We start from the raw sequence: 17,469 nt of genomic DNA, 5'->3' as shown, positions 1-17,469 counted from the left end.
TTTACTCCAAACACTTCTTATCTGCATAAAGCGCAAAAGTGGGTTCCAAATCATGAAGGCTCCAGCTTCGAAGTTTGGGAATTGAACAGCTGTGAAATGGTAGGTTTTAAACCACTTTGGCATCGGTCACCTACTCACAGCAATGGAGAGTCATTGAGAACACGACATACGAACCTGACATAATACCCGCTCTCCAGGAACCTCGTTATTAACCTGGTCAAATGGTAAGTACATGGGGAAATGATGCGTAACTACCTTTTAACAAGCTTTGAAGTATTGAAATTGGCTGACCCGCCGCTTGGTGTTGGGTCTGTTCAGGGATGACAGACCCGACACTTGGGAAACTGACAAGGAGGCGGGTTTACAGCGGGATACCGACCCGGTCAATCTTTGTGTTTTTGACTGCAGACCTGCCTCCAAACCCGCACTCTGGCCGGAATATTGCCGGCGCTCAAAGAGCTGGTACAAGGTTGATTCTTAATTATTTCTCTTAACTATTACATTGAGATGCACTTGCATTGTTTGATGAAAGTGTTTATTGTACTGAATTTGGTGTTGGTGTTGATTTTTGTAGTGGAGTGAGGGCCGGACCCTTTAAGCTGAACTGAAGGAAGGCCACAGGATGGTGGTAGTAAGCACAGTGGTAAGGGTTGTGGGACATTTCATGTATTGGGAATGGAAGTGATGATTTGGAGAAAGCGCTCTTCGATGAACTGATCTCCGAGAGCTGATTCAGCTCGGGGCACTGTGATCGATGCCTCTCCTCCTCCTTCCACTCTTCGGGCTCCACTTGTTTCTGGAGTACTTCTCGTTGCTCCTCACGATGGCAATGATTTGCAAAATGCAGCAGACGACCACAAATCTGAACAATAGCTTAGGGAAGTAGTAGATCTCGATTGTGTGGTCTGTGAGGTTTCTCACGACGGCATGACTCTCATGGTAGACCAGATCTGCAGCTGTGCTTGGGTCCCTGACAGTAGTGAGCCCTGTCTAGAGGGACTAGTCCTCGTCGACAAGCACCAGCCTGAAACCTGAGGGCCTGGCTTGAATAAAGGTTTCACAGACGACTGGTGCAGGATGACAGAGTCATGACTGCTCCCAGGATAGCGGAAACAGGTCCATATGAGGTGCTGCTTGTGGTCGCTAACCAACTATGCATTAAAGGAGTGGACTCCCTTACGATTGATCAACATGCCAGGCTGGGAATGGGGAGCACTCAAGGCAAGGTAGCGGCTGTCTATGGTACTTCGCAGCCTGGGAAAGCCGGTCATGTGGACGCAGCCTGGAGCTCTCTCATCCTGCTTCGCTCTCTCATTATGGAAGAACATAGAGGTGTCCATCCTGGTAAAGAGAGCCTCAATGATCTCCCTGATACAGCAGTGGACTGCTGACTCGGATAGATCACTGGTGTCACCTGCTACAGCCTGTAAGGTGCCCATGGTTTTGAAGTTAAGGAGAACGGTGACTTTGATGGCCGCAGGCAGTGCAGTCCTTGCTGGACTTGTGTCTGCAGCAGGTGACATAGCTCGATGACAGCCCCCTTGGTGAAGTGAAGGCGCCTTAGTGACGGTACATAGAGTTACCATTGAATCTATAGCACTGAAACAAGCAGTTCAGTCGAAAAGGTCTGTGCCGGTGTATCTGCTCCGACCGAGCCTCATCCCACCGCACCATCTCATCCCATCAGCATATCTATCTATTCCTTTACCCTCATGTACATATCCAGGTTCCCTTTAATGTCGAGCAAACGGCCCCTGAATACACGCTGTGGGCATGGACTTCTGCGGAGTGCCTCTACTGATCCCTCCTGTGTCAGCTGCTCTTGTACTCTGCTGCGTCCCCCGCTGCGTGCCCCAGCTGCATTCCTCGCAGCTCCCCGCTGCGTGCCCCGCTGCATTCCAGGCTGCGTTCCTCACAGCCCCCGCTTCGTCCCCCACTGCATCCCACACAGCTCCCGCTGCATTCCCCGCAGCGTCCCCCGCAGCTCCCGCTGCGTCCCCCGCAGCGTCCCCCGCGCCGCCCCCCGCAGCGTCCCCCGCGCAGCCCCCCGCCACGTCCCCCGCCGCGTCCCCCGCCGCGTCCCCTGCAGCTCCCGCCGCGTCCCCCACAGCTCCCGCCGCATCCCCAGTGGCTTCCTCCACGTCCCCCGCAGCCCCCGCTGCGTCCCCCGCTGCATCCCACGCAGCTCCCGCTGCATCCCCCGCAGCGTCCCCCGCAGCTCCCGCTGCGTCCCCCGCAGCGTCCCCCGCGCCGCCCCCCGCTGCGTCCCCCGCTGCTCCCTCTGCGTCCCCCGCAGCTCCCGCTGTGTCCCCCGCTGCGTCCCCCACAGCTCCCCCCGCAGCTCCCACTGCATCCCCCGCTGCGTCCCCCGCAGCTCCCGCTGCATCCCCCGCAGCACCCGCTACGTCCCCCGCTGCGTCCCCCGCAGCTCCCACCGCGTCCCCCGCAGCTACCGCCGCGTCACCCGCCGCGTCCCCTGCAGCTCCCGCCGCGTCCCCGCCACGTACCCCGCAGCTCCCGCCACATCACCCGCCGCGTCCCCCGCAGCTCTCGCCGCATCCGCCGCAGCTCCCGCCGCCTCCCCCGCCGCGTACCCCGCAGCTCCCGCCGCGTCCCCCTCCGCGTCCCCCGCAGCTCCCGCCGCGTCCCCCTCCGCGTCCCCCGCAGCTCCCGCCGCGTCCCCCGCAGCTCCCGCCGCATCCCCCACCGCATACCCCGCAGCCCCCTCCGCGTCCCCCGCAGCTCCTGCCGCATCCCCCGCCGCGTCCCCCGCAGCTCCCGCCGCGTCCCCCGCAGCTCCCGCCGCATCCCCCACCGCATAACCCGCAGCCCCCTCCGCGTCCCCCGCAGCTCCCGCCGCATCCCCCGCCGCGTCCCCCGCGGCTCCCGCCACGTCCCCCGCCGCGTCCCCCGCCGCGTCCCCCGCTGCTCCCGCCGCGTCCCCCGCAGCTCCCGCCGCGTTCCCAGTGGCTTCCTCCATGTCCACCGCAGCCCCCGCTGCGTCCCCCGCAGCCCCCGCTGCATTCCCCGCTGCATCCCCCGCAGCTCCCGCTGCGTCCCCCGGTGCGTCCCCCGCAGCTCCCGCTGCGTCCCCCGCTGCGTCCCCCACTGCGTCCCCCGCTGCTCCCACTGCGTCCCCCACTGCGTCCCCCGCTGCATCCCCCGCAGCTCCCACTGCGTCCCCCGCAGCTCCCGCTGCGTCCCCCACTGCGTCCCCCGCAGCTCCCGCTGCGTCCCCCTCTGCGTCCCCCGCATCTCCTGCTGCATCCTCCGCAGCTCCCGCTGCATCCCCCGCAGCTCCCACTTCGTCCCCCGCTGCGTCCCCCGCGTCCACCGCTGCGTCCCCCGCATCCCCCGCTGCGTCCCCCGCAGCGTCCCCCCTGCGTCCCCCGCAGCCCCCGCTGCATCCCCCGCAGCAACCCCCGCAGCTCCCGCTGCCTCCCCCGCTGCGTCCCCCGCAGCTCCCGCTGCGTCCCCCGCTGCGTCCCCCGCAGCTCCCGCTGCGTCCCCCGCGGCCCCCGTTGCGTCCCCCGCGGCTCCCGCTGCGTCCCGCGCTGCGTCCCCCGCAGCTCCCGCTGCGTCGCCCGCTGCGTCCCCCGCAGCTCCCGCTGCGTCCCCCGCTGCGTCCCCCGCAGCTCCCGCTGCGTCCCCCGCTGCGTCCCCCGCTGCAACCCACGCAGCTCCCGTTGCATTCCCCACTGCTTCCCCCGCAGCTCCCTCTGCGTCCCCCGTTGCGTCCCCCACTGCTTCCGCTGCGTCCCCCACTGCGTCCGCCGCTGCATCCCCCGCAGCTCCCACTGCGCCCCCGCAGCTCCCGCTGCATCCCCCACTGCGTCCCCCGCAGCTCCCGCTGCGTCCCCCTCTGTGTCCACCGCAGCTCCCGCTGCGTCACCCGCAGCTCCCGCTGCGTCCCCCGCAGAGTCCCCCGTAGCTCCCGATGCGTCACCCGCAGCTCCCGCTGCGTCTCCCGCAGCTCCCGCTGCGTCCCCCGATGCATCCCCCGCAGCTCCCGCTGCGTCCCCCGCTTCGTCCCCCGCAGCTCCCGCTGCATCCCTCACAGCTCCCGCTGCATCCCCCGCTGAGTCCCCCGCAGGTCCCGCTGCGTCCCCCGCTGTGTCCCCCGCAGCTCCAGCTGCGTCCCCCGCTGCGTCCGCCGCAGCTCCTGCTGCGTCCCCCGCTGCATTCCCCGCAGCTCCCGCTGTGACCCCGCAGCTCCCGCTGCGTCCCCCGCTGCATCCCCCGCAGCTCCCGCTCCGTCCCCCGCTGCGTCCCCCGCGGCTCCGGCTGCGTCCCCCGCTGCTCCCGCTGCATCCCCCACGGCTCCCGCTGCGTCCCCCGCGGCACCCGCTGCGTTCCCCGCTGCTCCCGCTGCGTCCCCCGCTGCGTCCCCCGCTGCATCCCCCGCAGCTCCCGCTGCGTCCCCCGAAGGTCCCGCTGCGTCCCCCGCTGCGTTCCCCGCAGCTCCTGCTGCATCCCCCGCAGCTCCCGCTGCGTCCCCCGCTGCTCCCGCTGCATCCCCCGCTGCGTCCCCCGCAGCTCCCGCTGCTTCCCCCGCGGCTCCCGCTGCGTCCCCCGCTGCTCCCGCTGCGTCCCCCGCGGCTCCCGCTGCGTCCTCCGCGGCTCCCGCTGCGTCCCCCGCGGCTCCCGCCGCGTCCCCCGCTGCATCCCCCGCGGCTCCCGCCGCGTCCCCCGCTGCGTCCCCCGCGGCTCCCGCTGTGTCCTCCACTGCGTCCCCCGCGGCCCCCGCTGCGTCCCCCGCGGCTCCCGCTGCGTCCCCCGCGGCTCCCGCTGCGGCTCCCGCTGCATCCCCCGCGGCTATCGCTGCTGCTCCCGCTGCGTCCCCCTCGGCTCCGGCTGTGTCCTCCGCTGCGTCCCCCGCGGCCCCCGCTGCGTACCCCGCGGCTCCCGCTGCGTCCCCCGCGGCTCCCGCTGCGGCCCCCGCTGCATCCCCCGCAGCTCCCGCTGCGTCCACCGCTGCATCCCCCGCTGCGTCCCCCGCAGCTCCCGCAGCGTCCCCCGCTGCGTCCCCCGCAGCTCCCGCTGCATCCCCCGCAGAGTCCCCCGCAGCTCCCGCTGCGTCCCCCGCTGCGTCCCCCGCAGCGTCCCCCGTAGCTCCCGCTGCGTCCCCCGCTGCTCCCGCTGCGTCCCACGCTGCATCCCCCGCAGCTCCCGCTGCGTCCCCCGCTGCATCCCCCGCAGCTCCTGCTGCGTCCCCCGCTGCGTCCCCCGCAGCTCCAGCTGCGTCCCCCGCTGCGTCCCTCGCAGCTCCTTCTGCGTCCCCCGCTGCTTCCCCGCAGCTCCCGCTGTTACCCCGCAGCTCCCGCCGCGTCCCCCGCGGCTCCCGCTGCGTCCCCCGCGGCTCCCGCTGCTTCCCCCGCGGCTCCCGCCGCGTCCCCCGCTGCATCCCCCGCGGCTCCCGCTGCGTCCCGCGCGGCTACCGCCGCGGCCCCCGCTGCGTCCCCCGCGGCTCCCGCTGTGTCCTCCACTGCGTCCCCCGCGGCCCCCGCTGCGTCCCCCGCGGCTCCCGCTGCGTCTCCCGCTGCATCCCCCGCGGCTACCGCTGCGGCTCCCGCTGCGTCCCCCTCGGCTCCGGCTGTGTCCTCCGCTGCGTCCCCCGCGGCCCCCGCTGCGTACCCCGCGGCTCCCGCTGCGTCCCCCGCGGCTCCCGCTGCGGCCCCCGCTGCATCCCCCGCAGCTCCCGCTGCGTCCACCGCTGCATCCCCCGCTGCGTCCCCCGCAGCTCCCGCTGCGTCCCCCGCTGCATCCCCCGCAGCTCCCGCTGCGTCCCCCGCAGAGTCCCGCGCAGCTCCCGCTGCGTCCCCCGCTGCGTCCCCCGCAGCGTCCCCCGTAGCTCCCGCTGCATCCCACGCTGCGTCCCCCGCAGCTCCCGCTGCGTCCCCCGCTGCGTCCCCCGCAGCTCCTGCTGCGTCCCCCGCTGTGTCCCCCGCAGCTCTAGCTGCGTCCCCCGCTGCGTCCCCCGCAGCTCCTGCTGCGTCCCCCGCTGCATTCCCCGCAGCTCCCGCTGTGACCCCGCAGCTCCCGCTGCGTCCCCCGCTGCATCCCCCGCAGCTCCCGCTCCGCCCCCGCTGCGTCCCCCGCGGCTCCGGCTGCATCCCCCGCTGCTCCCGCTGCATCCCCCACGGCTCCCGCTGCGTCCCCCGCGGCACCCGCTGCGTCCCCCGCTGCTCCCGCTGCGTCCCCCGCTGCGGCTACCGCTGCGTCCCCCGCCGCTCCCGCTGCGTCCCCCGCCGCTCCCGCTGCGTCCCCCGCGGCTCCCTCTGCATCCCCCGCGGCTCCCGCTGCGCGCCCCCGCTGCGTTCCTCCCAGCTCCCCGCTGCGTTCCCCGCAGAGTCCCCCGCAGCTCCCGCTGCGTCCCCCGCTGCGTCCCGCGCAGCTCCCGCTGCGTCCCCCGCAGCGTCCCCCGTAGCTCCCGCTGCGTCCCCCGCAGCTCCCGCTGCGTCCCCCGCTGCGTCCCCCGCAGCTCCCGCTGCGTCCCCCGAAGGTCCCGCTGCGTCCCCCGCTGCGTTCCCCGCAGCTCCTGCTGCATCCCCCGCAGCTCCCGCTGCGTCCCCCGCTGCTCCCGCTGCATCCCCCGCTGCGTCCCCCGCTGCGTCCCCCGCAGCTCCCGCTGCGTCCCCCGCGGCTCCCGCTGCGTCCCCCGCTGCTCCCGCTGCGTCCCCCGCGGCTCCCGCTGCGTCCCCCGCGGCTCCCGCCGCGTCCCCCGCTGCATCCCCCGCGGCTCCCGCTGCGTCCCCCGCTGCGTCCCCCGCTGCGTCCCCCGCGGCTCCCGGTGTGTCCTCCACTGCGTCCCCCGCGGCCCCCGCTGCGTCCCCCGCGGCTCCCGCTGCGACCCCCTCGGCTCCGGCTGTGTCCTCCGCTGCATCCCCCGCGGCCCCCACTGTGTACCCCGCGGCTCCCGCTGCGTCCCCCGCGGCTCCCGCTGCGGCCCCCGCTGCATCCACCGCAGCTCCCGCTGCGTCCACCGCTGCATCCCCCGCTGCATCCCCCGCAGCTCGCGCTGCGTCCCCCGCTGCGTTCCCCGCAGCTCCCGCTGCGTCCCCCGCAGATTCCCCCGCAGCTCCCGCTGCGTCCCCCGCAGCGTCCCCCGTAGCTCCCGCTGCGTAACCCGCAGCTCCCGCTGCGTCCCACGCTGCATCCCCCGCAGCTCCCGCTGCGTCCCCCGCTGCGTCCCCCACAGCGTCCCCCGCAGCTCCCGCTGCATCCCCCGCTGCGTCCCCCGCAGCTCCCGCTGCGTCCCCCGCTGCGACCCCACAGCTCCCGCTGTGACCCCGCAGCTCCCGCTGCGTCCCCCGCTGCGTCCCCCGCGGCTCCGTCTGCATCCCCCGCTGCTCCCGCTGAATCCCCCGCAGCTCCCGCTGCGTCCTCCGCTGCGTCCCCCGCAGCTCCAGCTGCGTCCCCCGCTGCGTCCCCCGCAGCTCCCGCTGAGTCCCCCGCTGCGTCCCCCGCGGCTCCGGCTTCATCCCCTGCTGCTCCCGCTGCGTTCCCCGCGGCTCCCGCTGCGTCCGCCGCGGCTCCCGCTGCGTCACCCGCTGCGGCTCCCGCTGCGTCTCCCGCCGCTCCCGCTGCGTCCCCTGCGGCTCCCGCTGCATTCCCCGCGGCTCCCGCTGCGTCCCCAGTGGCACCAGCCGCGTCCCCCGCGGCGTCCCCCGCGGCTCCCGCTGCGTCCCCCGCTGCGTACCCCACTGCATCCCCCGCAGCTTCCCCCGCAGCTCCCCCGCAGCATCCCCCGCAGCTCCCCCCGCAACTACCGGCGCATCCTCAGCCGTATCCCCCGCGGCTCCCGCCGCATCCCCCGCCGCATCCCTCGCAGCTCCCCCCGCCGCATCCCCCGCAGCTACCACCGCATCCCCCGCTGTGTCCCCTGCAGCTCCCGCCGCGTCCCCGCCACGTACCTCGCAGCTCCCGCCGCGTCACCCGCCACGTCCCCCTCAGCTCCCGCCGCGTCCCCTGGTGCATCCCCCGCAGCTCCCACTGCGTCCCCCGCTGTGTCCCCCGCAGCTCCCGCTGCATCCCCCGCTGCATCCCCCGCAGCTCCCGCTGCGTCCCCCGCTGCGTCCGCCGCAGCTCCCGCTGCGTCCCCCGTGTCTCCCGCTGCGTCCCCCGTGGCTCGCGCTGCGTCCCCCGCGGCTCCCGCTGCGTCCCCCGCTGCATCCCCCGCTGCGCCCCCCGCAGCTCCCGCTGCGTCCCCCGCAGCTCCCGCTGCATCCCCCGCTTTGACCCCCGCAGCTCCCGCTGCGTCCCGCGCTGCGTCCCGCGCAGCTCTCGCTGCATCCCCCACAGCATCCCCCGCCGCGTCCCCCACAGCTCCTGCTGCGTCCGCCTCATCCCCCGCAGCTCCCGCCGCATCCCCCGCAGCTCCCGCCGCAACCCCCGCAGCGTCCCCCACAGATCCCGCCGCGTCCCCCGCAGCTCCCGCCGTGTCCCCCGCAGCTCCCGCCGCGTCCCCCGCCGCATCCCCCGCTGCTCCCGCCGCGTCCCCCGCGGCTTCCCCCGCAGCTCCCGCTGCGTCCCCCGCTGCGTCCCCCACTGCATCCCCCGCTGTGTCCCCCGCAGCTACCACTGCGTCCACCACTGCGTCCCCCGCAGCGTCCCCCACAGCTCCCACTGCGGCCCCCGCTGTGTCCCCAGCTGCGTCCCCCGCAGCTCCCGCTGCGTCCCCCGCTGCGTGCCCCGCTGCGTCCCCTGCTGTGTCCCCCGCTGCTCCCGCTGCGTCCCCCGCATCTCCCGCTGCGTCCCCCGCCAAGTCCCCCACTGCTCTCCCCGCTGCGTTGCTCCCCCCGCCGCTCCCCCCCCGCCGCGTGCCTTGCCATGTTCCCCGCTGCTCCTGCCGCCTTCCCCGCCGCGTCGCTCCCGCCGCATTCACCGCCGCGTCGCTCCCGCCGCGCCGCTTCCGCCACTCGCCGCTGCGTCCCCCGCCGCGTTCCTCGCTGCTCTCCCCGCTGCATTGCTCCCGCGCCGCTCCCTCCCGCCGCATGCCTCGCCGCATTCCCCGCATCTCCCGCCACGTCCCCCGCTGTGTTCCTCGCTGCTCTCCCCGCTGCGTTGCTCCCCCCGCCGCTCCCCCGCCGCTCCCCCCCGCCGTTTGCTCCCGCTGCGTCCCCCGCTGTGTCCCCCGCAGGTCCCGCTGCATCCCCCGCTGCGTCCCCCGCAGCTCCCGCTGCGTCCCCCGCTGCATCCCCCGCCGCTACCGCCGCTGCGTCCCCCGCTGCGTCCCCCGCTGCTCCTGCTGCGTCCCCCGCAGCTCCCGCTGCGTCCCCCGCCGCGTCCCCTGCTGCTCTCCCCGCTGCTTTGCTCCCCCCGCCGCTCCACCCCCGCCGCGTCGCTCTCGCCGCACGCCGCGTGCCACTCGCCGCTCCCGCCGCGCCACTCGCGCCACTCGCCGCTCCCGCCGTGCCGCTCGCCGCTCACGCCGCTCGCCGCATTCCCCGCTGCTCGCGCCGCGTTCCCCGCTGCTCCTGCCACGTTCCCCACTGCTCCTGCCGCATTCCCCGCTGCTCTTACCGCGTTCCCCGCTGCTCGCCCTGCTGCTCCTGCTGTGTTATTTGCTGCTGCCTCTCCTTCAGTCCCAAAGGCTGTCCTATGACACCACTCATGACTGCAGTCAAACTATCTGTGAGTGAGTCAACATCAGTGCAAGATCAGCAGCATCTTACTCTTTTTAGACAAAGCAAAATTTCCAGAATGGTAAAACACAGCAAGAAACGCCCAGAAGTTAAGCAGCTGCCTGAAACGAGAAGTCAGTTACTAAACTGTAAGTTCCCCATGATTCCTTTCAGTAGCGCTGGTCAGGGCTCCTTCCTGCCGGTTTGCGCCAGGTGCACGTGGGGTGAGACGGTGCGGCTTACCCCAAGTGGGAAAGGGTCCAGCAGGAAGCGCAGGACCCTCATTTACATAATATTTTCACTCTTAAATTATTTGGGCGTGAACTCCCGCCAGCACAGCAATACCCGATCCACAATTCAGGCTGGAAATGCAAGTGCGCTTCCTGCCCACAATATTGGCTGCAGGAGTTTGATAAGCGGCCGAATAACCGGCAGTGCACAATTGAATATCTAGCCCTATGGCTAAACACTGCACTAACTGGTACATCATCCATTTGAGTCATCCAGGGAAGACGCAATAAATTCATTTTCTCTGCTGATTAATCAGTGTGTTAGACAGACTGACCACTGGGTGTTTGATATTTTATCCCAGTCAGTGAAGTGCCCTGGCAGCAAATGACTGTCACATGAACAGCTGGATAAACCACTGGAGAAATAACAACATCTGCATATTTAACATAATAAAAACAGAAAATGCTGGAAATACTCAGCGTGTCAGACAGAATCTGCAGAGCGAGAAACAGGGTTAACGTTTCAGGTCGATGACCCTCCCTCATAACTGGAAACAGTTGGAGATGTAATAGGTTTTTAAGTAAGTGTAAAAGCAGGGAGTGGGGGGAGGGGAGGAAAGAACAAAAGGGAAGGTCTGTGATAGGATGGAAGACAGGAGAGATTAAGAGACAAAAGGGATGATGATGCAAGGTAAAAAGGGATTGTATTGGGACAAGTTAAGAAACAAAAGATGACTCTAGTTGAAGTGTAAATGGCAATGGCAGAATCATCAACCGCTGTCATGTTAAAGAGAGAAAAAAAATGATGGGGCAGAGGTTATGGTCTGAAATTGTTGAACTCGACGTTGAATACAGAAGGCTGTAAAGTGCCTAATCGAAAGATGAGGGGCTGTTCCTCGAGCTTAAGTTGAGCTTCATAGCAACAGTGTAAGAGGCTGGGGACAAAAGGTCAGAGTGGGACTGGAGCGGAGAGCGGAGAATTAAAGTGACAGGTGATCAGAAGCACAGGGTCACCCGTACGGACTGAATGGAGGTGTTCTGCAAAGCAGTCACCCAATCTGCGTTTGCTCTCCCCAATGTAGAGAAGACCGCATCGTGAGCAGCGAATACAGTATACTAAATTGCAAGAAGTACAAGTAAATCGCTGTTTCACCTGGAAGGAGTATATGGGGCCCTGCATAGTGGGAAGGGTGGAGTTAAAAGGTCAGGTGTTGCATCTCCTGCGCTTGCATGGGAAGGTGCCATGGGAAGCGGATGGTATGTTGGGGATGAGAGAGGAGTGGACCAGGGTGTCGCAGAGGGAGCAGTCCCTTCAGAATGCTGAATGGGGAGGTGAGGAGGAGATGTGTTTGGTGCTGGGATCACGCTGGAGGTGGCGGAAAATTATCCGTTGAATGTGGAGGCTGGTGGGGTGAAAGGTGAGGACAAGGGGAACTCTATCTTGGTTCCGGGAGGGGAAGGGGTGAGGGCAGAAGTGCAGGAGATGGAGCGGACACGGTCAAGGGCAGTGTCAACCACGGTAGAGGGGAATTCGTAGTTAGGAAAAAGGAAGACATTTCAGGAGCACTAGTATGGAAGGTGGCATCGTCAGAGCAGATGCGGTGGAGACAGAGAAACTGGGAAAATGGAAGAGAGTCATTACAGGAAGCGGGTTGGCAGGAAGTGCAGTCCAGGTAGCTGTGGGAGTCTGTGGGCTTATAGTGAATGTTTGTCAATAGCCTTTCCCCAGAGATGCAGTAGAGAAATCGAGGAACTGAAAGTAAGAGTCGAAGATGGACCATGTGAAGGTGAGGGAATTTGGCAACAAAGTGAATTAAATTTTGTAGTTCAGGGCGAGAGCAGGAAACGGCACTGATAGTCATCAGTGTACCGGAAAAAAGAGGTGAGGGAGGGCACCCGAGTAGGACTGGAATAAAGAATGTTCCACATATCCCACAAAAAGGTAGGCATAGCTAGGACCCATGCAGGTTCCCAAAGAAACACCTTTAATTTGGAAGAAGTTAGTGGAGTCAAAGGAGAAGTTGTTCAACGTGAGAACAAGTTCAGCTAGGTGAAGGAGGGTGGTGGTGGACGGAGACTGGTTGGGCCTTTGTTCAAGGAAGAAGCAGAGCACCCTCAGGCCATCCTGGTGGGGAATGGAGGTGTAGAGGGATTGGACGCCCATAGTGAAAAGGAGGCGGTTGGGGCCAGGAAACTGGAAACTGTGGTGGAGGGCGTCAGAAGAACTGGAAACTGTGGCGGAGGGCGTCAGAAGAACTGGAAACTGTGGCGGAGGGCGTCAGAAGAGTTGTGGATGTAGGTGGGAAGAGACTGGACAAGGGGAGAAAACTAGAGTCGAGATAGGAAGAAATAAGTTCCGTGGGGCAAGATCAGGCTGAAACGATGGGTCTACCAGGGCAGTCCTGTTTGTGGATCATGGGGAGGAGGTAGAAGCGGGCTGTGCGGGGTTGGGGAACTATGAGGTTGGCGGCCATGGAGGGAAGATCTCCAGAGGAGATGATGTGAGTGACAGTCTTGGAAACAATGGCTTGATATTCAGTAGTGGGGTCATGGTCCAGGCGGAGGTAGGAGGTGTCGGAGAGTTGGCGTTCAGCTTCCGCATGGTAGAGTTCGGTTCACCAAACAACAACAGCACCATCCTGATCAGCAGGTTTAATGATAATGTTAGGGCTGGTTCTGAGAGAACGGAATGCTGCATGTTCAGAGGGAGGTAGGTTGGAATGAGTGAGGGGAGCAGAGAAAATGGAGATGGCCGATGTCGCGCCGGCAGTTTGAAACGAATATTTAAAGATAATCCCACACCTGGTGTGAATGGTAACTTCATCCCACACATTTCAAAGAACACATTTCAGAATCAGTGACAAGTGAAATTGAAGTTGAATTCTGTTTGCCCAGCTCTTGAACTTCTCACCCCAGATTCTAGAAATCTCTAAACCAATGCTCAAAGTTAAAGCCTCTGATAATCAGAACCGAAGTAATCTGTTTGAAATCTTTACCCCATCAACTACCTTTCAGCTGATTGGGAACTTCGGATAAACATTCTGTGGCTTTCATGTCATTAAATCGAAAGAAACCTGTTTAAATAAATTAGTTTTCATGAAAGCAAATCTGTGTACTACTTTAGTAAAATATGCAATTTTAGAAGTGAAATTGAATTCACCGTACCAGGTTCCTGTATTTCTTTCAGTATTTTGTCCAGCTTTGGTACCCCATGGCGCATTTTCACAAAGGATTCCCACATCACCCTTCGGGCCTGAGAGCCTTTCTCCATCACCAGATTTAGGAGAAGTTTGGAACTGTCCGCCCGGTTTCCCTGCTCCACCAGCTCAGTGACTTTCTGTAGAGAATAATAATGAATATATTGATGAGCGGAGTGAAGGGCCTGCAGTGAGAATGAACTGGGGCAGATTGTCCTCTTACAGCACTTGGGCGAGAGGACTGCCTGGGTGGAGCAGGAGGAGGAAAACAAGGCGGTGTTGGTTTCACGCTGGTAACAGAGCCTGCTTTCGGTTCCGTGCACTCACAATTCTCCCCCTCCCACACCTGTCTCTGGCACAACAGTACGCTGCTTTATTTCAAATATCTATCACTAAATTCAGAGCAATGTGTAAAATCACTGACCATCCGCAGCAACTTGAACACAGGCACTTTGCTTGTTGCTGCTGAGTTCAGCCTGACACTGACTCTGCACCAGGAGGGAAAAATGAGGCGCGATGTAAAATGGGCGCTGATTCGCTATGAGCCCATTTCACGATACTGGCAAAGATCAATATCACCCCATATTCAGCCAGTTTATTGAATTCAATGCTGCTGATTCCATTCAACAGCAGGATCAGGGGATTTAACTTACTTTAAGTGAATATTCATTAACAGTTGGTTATCCTTTTGATGCTAACTTCGCTAATTTGTTTGAAATGGGTGAATGATGTTCTTCCCTCCCGATGAATGATGCTGGTCAGCAGGATTTTTGCAGAACCTGATATTAATATTCACAGACAAAACATTTACTGCTTCTCAGGAACTGCAGCTACTCTGAGGCGGCTCGAGCCAAATTGTTCCAATGCTCCTTGGACTTGTGAGTGGTGCCAGCAGAGTGGAGAGTTGCAAATGTTACACCCCTGTTCAATGAAGGGGAGAGGGATGAACCCAGCAACTACAGGTCATTCAGCCTAACAACGACAGTGGAGAAACTTTTAGACAATAATCCAGGAGAAAATATTCACTTGGAAAAACATGGGTTAATAAATTGCAGCCAGCATGGATTTATTAAAGGCATATTGTGGTTGAATAAATTGATTGAGTTGTTTAACGAATTAACAGTTGACAAGGGTTGTGCGGTTGATGTTGTGTATATGGACTTTCAAAAGGTGCTTGACCAAGAACCACATAATAGACATGTTAGCAAATTAGAAGCCCATGGGATTAAATGGGCAATGTCAGCGTTGATATAATATTGTCTAAGGGAAAGGAAACAGAGAGCAGTAGTGAACGGCTGTTTTTCAGACTAGAGGAAAGAGTGCAGTGTTATCCCACAGGACTCAGTATTAGTACGACTGCTCTTTTCGATATATGTTAATGACCTGCACTTGGGGATACAGAGCATAATTTAAAAAATTGCAGATTGCTCGAAACTCAGAAAGGTAGTAAATAGTGAGAAGGGTCATAGCAGACTTCAGGAGGGCAGAGACAGACTGGTGAAATGGGCAGACACATGGCAGAGAAGAGTGAATCGATATACTAATAATAGTAGGGGATTTCAACTTCCCCAATATTAACTGGGATAGTCAGAGTGTGAAAGGCTTAGAGGGGGCAGAATTCTTAAAGTGCATCCAGGAGAGCTTTTTGAGCCAGCATGTAGAAAGTCCGACAAGAGAGGGGGCAGTACTGGACCTAATTCTAGGGAATGTAGCTGGGCAAGTGGTAGAAGTGTCAGTAGGAGAGCATTTTGGTGACAGGGACCATAATTCGGTGAGGTTTAAGGTAGTCATGGAAAAGGACAAAGATAGACCGGAAATAAAGGTTCTAAATTGGGGAAAGGCCGATTTTAATATAAGGCAGGATCTGGCCAAAGTGAACTTGGATCAGCTACTTGCAGGAAAATCCATATCAGAGCGGTGGGGGTCATTCAGAAAGGAAATAGAGAGTACAACGGCAACATGTTCCCGTAAAGATCAAGGGTGGGAACAAGTCCAGGGAACCCTGGATGTCAAGGGATATACATGAATGGATTAGGAAAAAAAGGGAGGCTTTTGGCAGATACAAAGGACTAAAAACAGTGGAAGCCCTAGAGGAGTATAGAAATTGCAGGGGGGTACTTAAAAAAAGAAATTAGGAGAGCGAAGAAGGGGCATGAAAAAACACTAGCGGGCAAAATAACGGAAAATCCCAAAGTGCTTCATAAGTATATTAAGGGCAAGAGGAAAACCAGGGAAAGAGTAGGGCCCATTAGGGACCAAAGTGGCAATCTGCGTGTAGAGCCGAAAGATGCAGGTGAGGTTTTAAATGAATATTTTGCATCTGTGTTCACTATGGAGAAGGATGATGTAGGCATAGAAATCAGGCAGGGGGATTGTGATGTACTTGAACAAATTAGCATCGAGGGGGAGGAGGTATTAGCGGTTTTAGCGGACTTAAAAGTGGATAAATCCCCAGGTTCAGACGAGATGTATCCCAGTCTACTGTGTGAGGCAAGGGAGGAGATTGCAGGGGCACTGACACAAATTTTCAGAACCTCTCTGGCCAGAGGGCAGGTGCCAGAGGGCAGTTAACGCAGTACCATTATTCAAGAAGGATAGTAGAGATAAACCAGTGAATTACAGGCCAGTGAGCCTAACATCAGTGGTAGGGAAATTATTGGAAAAAGTTGTGAGGGACAGAATTAGTCTCCACTTGGAGAGGCAAGGATTAATCAAGGATAGTCAGCATGGCTTTGTCAGGGGGAGATGATGTCTAACCAATTTGATTGAATTTTTCGAGGATGTGACTAGGTGTGTGGATGAGGGTAGTGCAGTTGATGTAGTCTACATGGACTTCAGAAAGGCATTCGACAAGGTCCCGCATGGGAGACTGGTCAAGAATGTACGAGCCCATGGGATTCAGGGCAATTTGGCACATTGGATCCAAAATTGGCTTAGTGGCAGAAGGCAGAGGGTGATGGTCGAAGGTTCCTTTTGTGACTGAAAGGCTGTGTCCAGTGGTGTACCACAGGGATTGGTGCTGGGTCCGTTGCTATTTGCAGTGTACATTAATGATTTAGATATGAATGTAGGAGCTATGATCAGTAAGTTTGCAGATGACACGAAAATTGGTGGGGTGTGGTAAATAGCGAGGAGGGAAGCCTCAGGCTACAGGACGATACAGATGGGATGGTCAGATCGGCAGAACAGTGGCAAATGGAATTGAACCCTGAAAAGTGTGAGGTGATGCATTTTGGGAGGACTAACAAGGCAAGGGAATACACAATGAATGGTAGGACACTAGGAAGGGCAGAGGATCAGAGGGACCTTGGTGTACATGTACATAGAACCCTGAAGGCAGCAGGCCAGGTAGATAAGGTGGTTAAAAAGGCATATGGGATACTTATATTCTATGCCTCCGCTAATGAAGGCAAGAACAGGGAGGTTATGATGGAGCTGTACAAAACGCTAGTTAAGCCACAGCTGGAATACTGTGTGCAGTTCTGGTCACCACACTATAGGAAGGATGTGATTGCATTAGAGAGGGTGCAGAGGAGATTCACCAGGATGTTACTTGGGCTGGAGCGTTTCAGCTATGAAGAGAGACTAGACAGGCTGGGGTTGTTTTCCTTAGAGCAGAGAAGGCTGAGGGGGAACCTGAGGTGTACAAAATTATGAGGGTAGATAGGGTAGATAGAAAGGAACTTTTCTCCTCAGTAGAGGGGTCAATAACCAGGGGGCATAGTTTCAAGGTAAGGGGCAGGAGGTTTATAGGGGATTCGAGGAAAAACTTTTTCACCAAGTGGGTGGTTGGAATCTGGAACTTACTGCCTGAAAGGGTGGTAGAGGCAGGAACCCTCACAACACTCAAGAGGCATTTAGATGAGCACTTGAAACGCTGTAGCATTGGACCAAGTTCGGGAAAATGGGGTTAGAATATATAGAGTTTGATGGCCGGCGCAGACATGATGGGCCGAAGGGCGTCTTTCTATGCTGTATAACTCTATGACTCTATGTTTGGAAGAAAGAATGAGGGGAGGCAAAACAAACTAAACTGTACAATTTTAAAATGGTTGAAGCAACAGGGACCTCAGGGATTATGTGGAGAATTATTTGATGTTGGCAGAATCAGTTGAGAAGGCTGTTAAAAAAGACGGGATTCCTGGTTTTATGAATAGAAACATAGAGTACAAAAGAAAGGACATTATGCTAAACATTTATAAATCAGTGGTTAGTCCTCAGCTGGAGTATTGTGTCTAATTCTGGGCACCACACGTTATACCCTGTCAAGGCCTTGGACAGGGTGCAGAGGAGATTCACTAAAATAGTACCAGGGATGAGCGACTTTAGTTACATGGGCTGATGTAACTGCTGTGCGGACAGTCTGTTTGACACCTCTGATCTAGGTGTATAAATAGGGTCACTTTCAGTAATTCTTTG

This window comes from Somniosus microcephalus, unplaced genomic scaffold, assembly GCF_052327205.1.
Source record: "Somniosus microcephalus isolate GS21.2 unplaced genomic scaffold, FLI_Smic_1.0 unresolved_chr5, whole genome shotgun sequence".
Taxonomy (NCBI): Eukaryota; Metazoa; Chordata; class Chondrichthyes; order Squaliformes; family Somniosidae; genus Somniosus; species Somniosus microcephalus.
Note: the sequence above shows the minus strand (reverse complement) of the source record.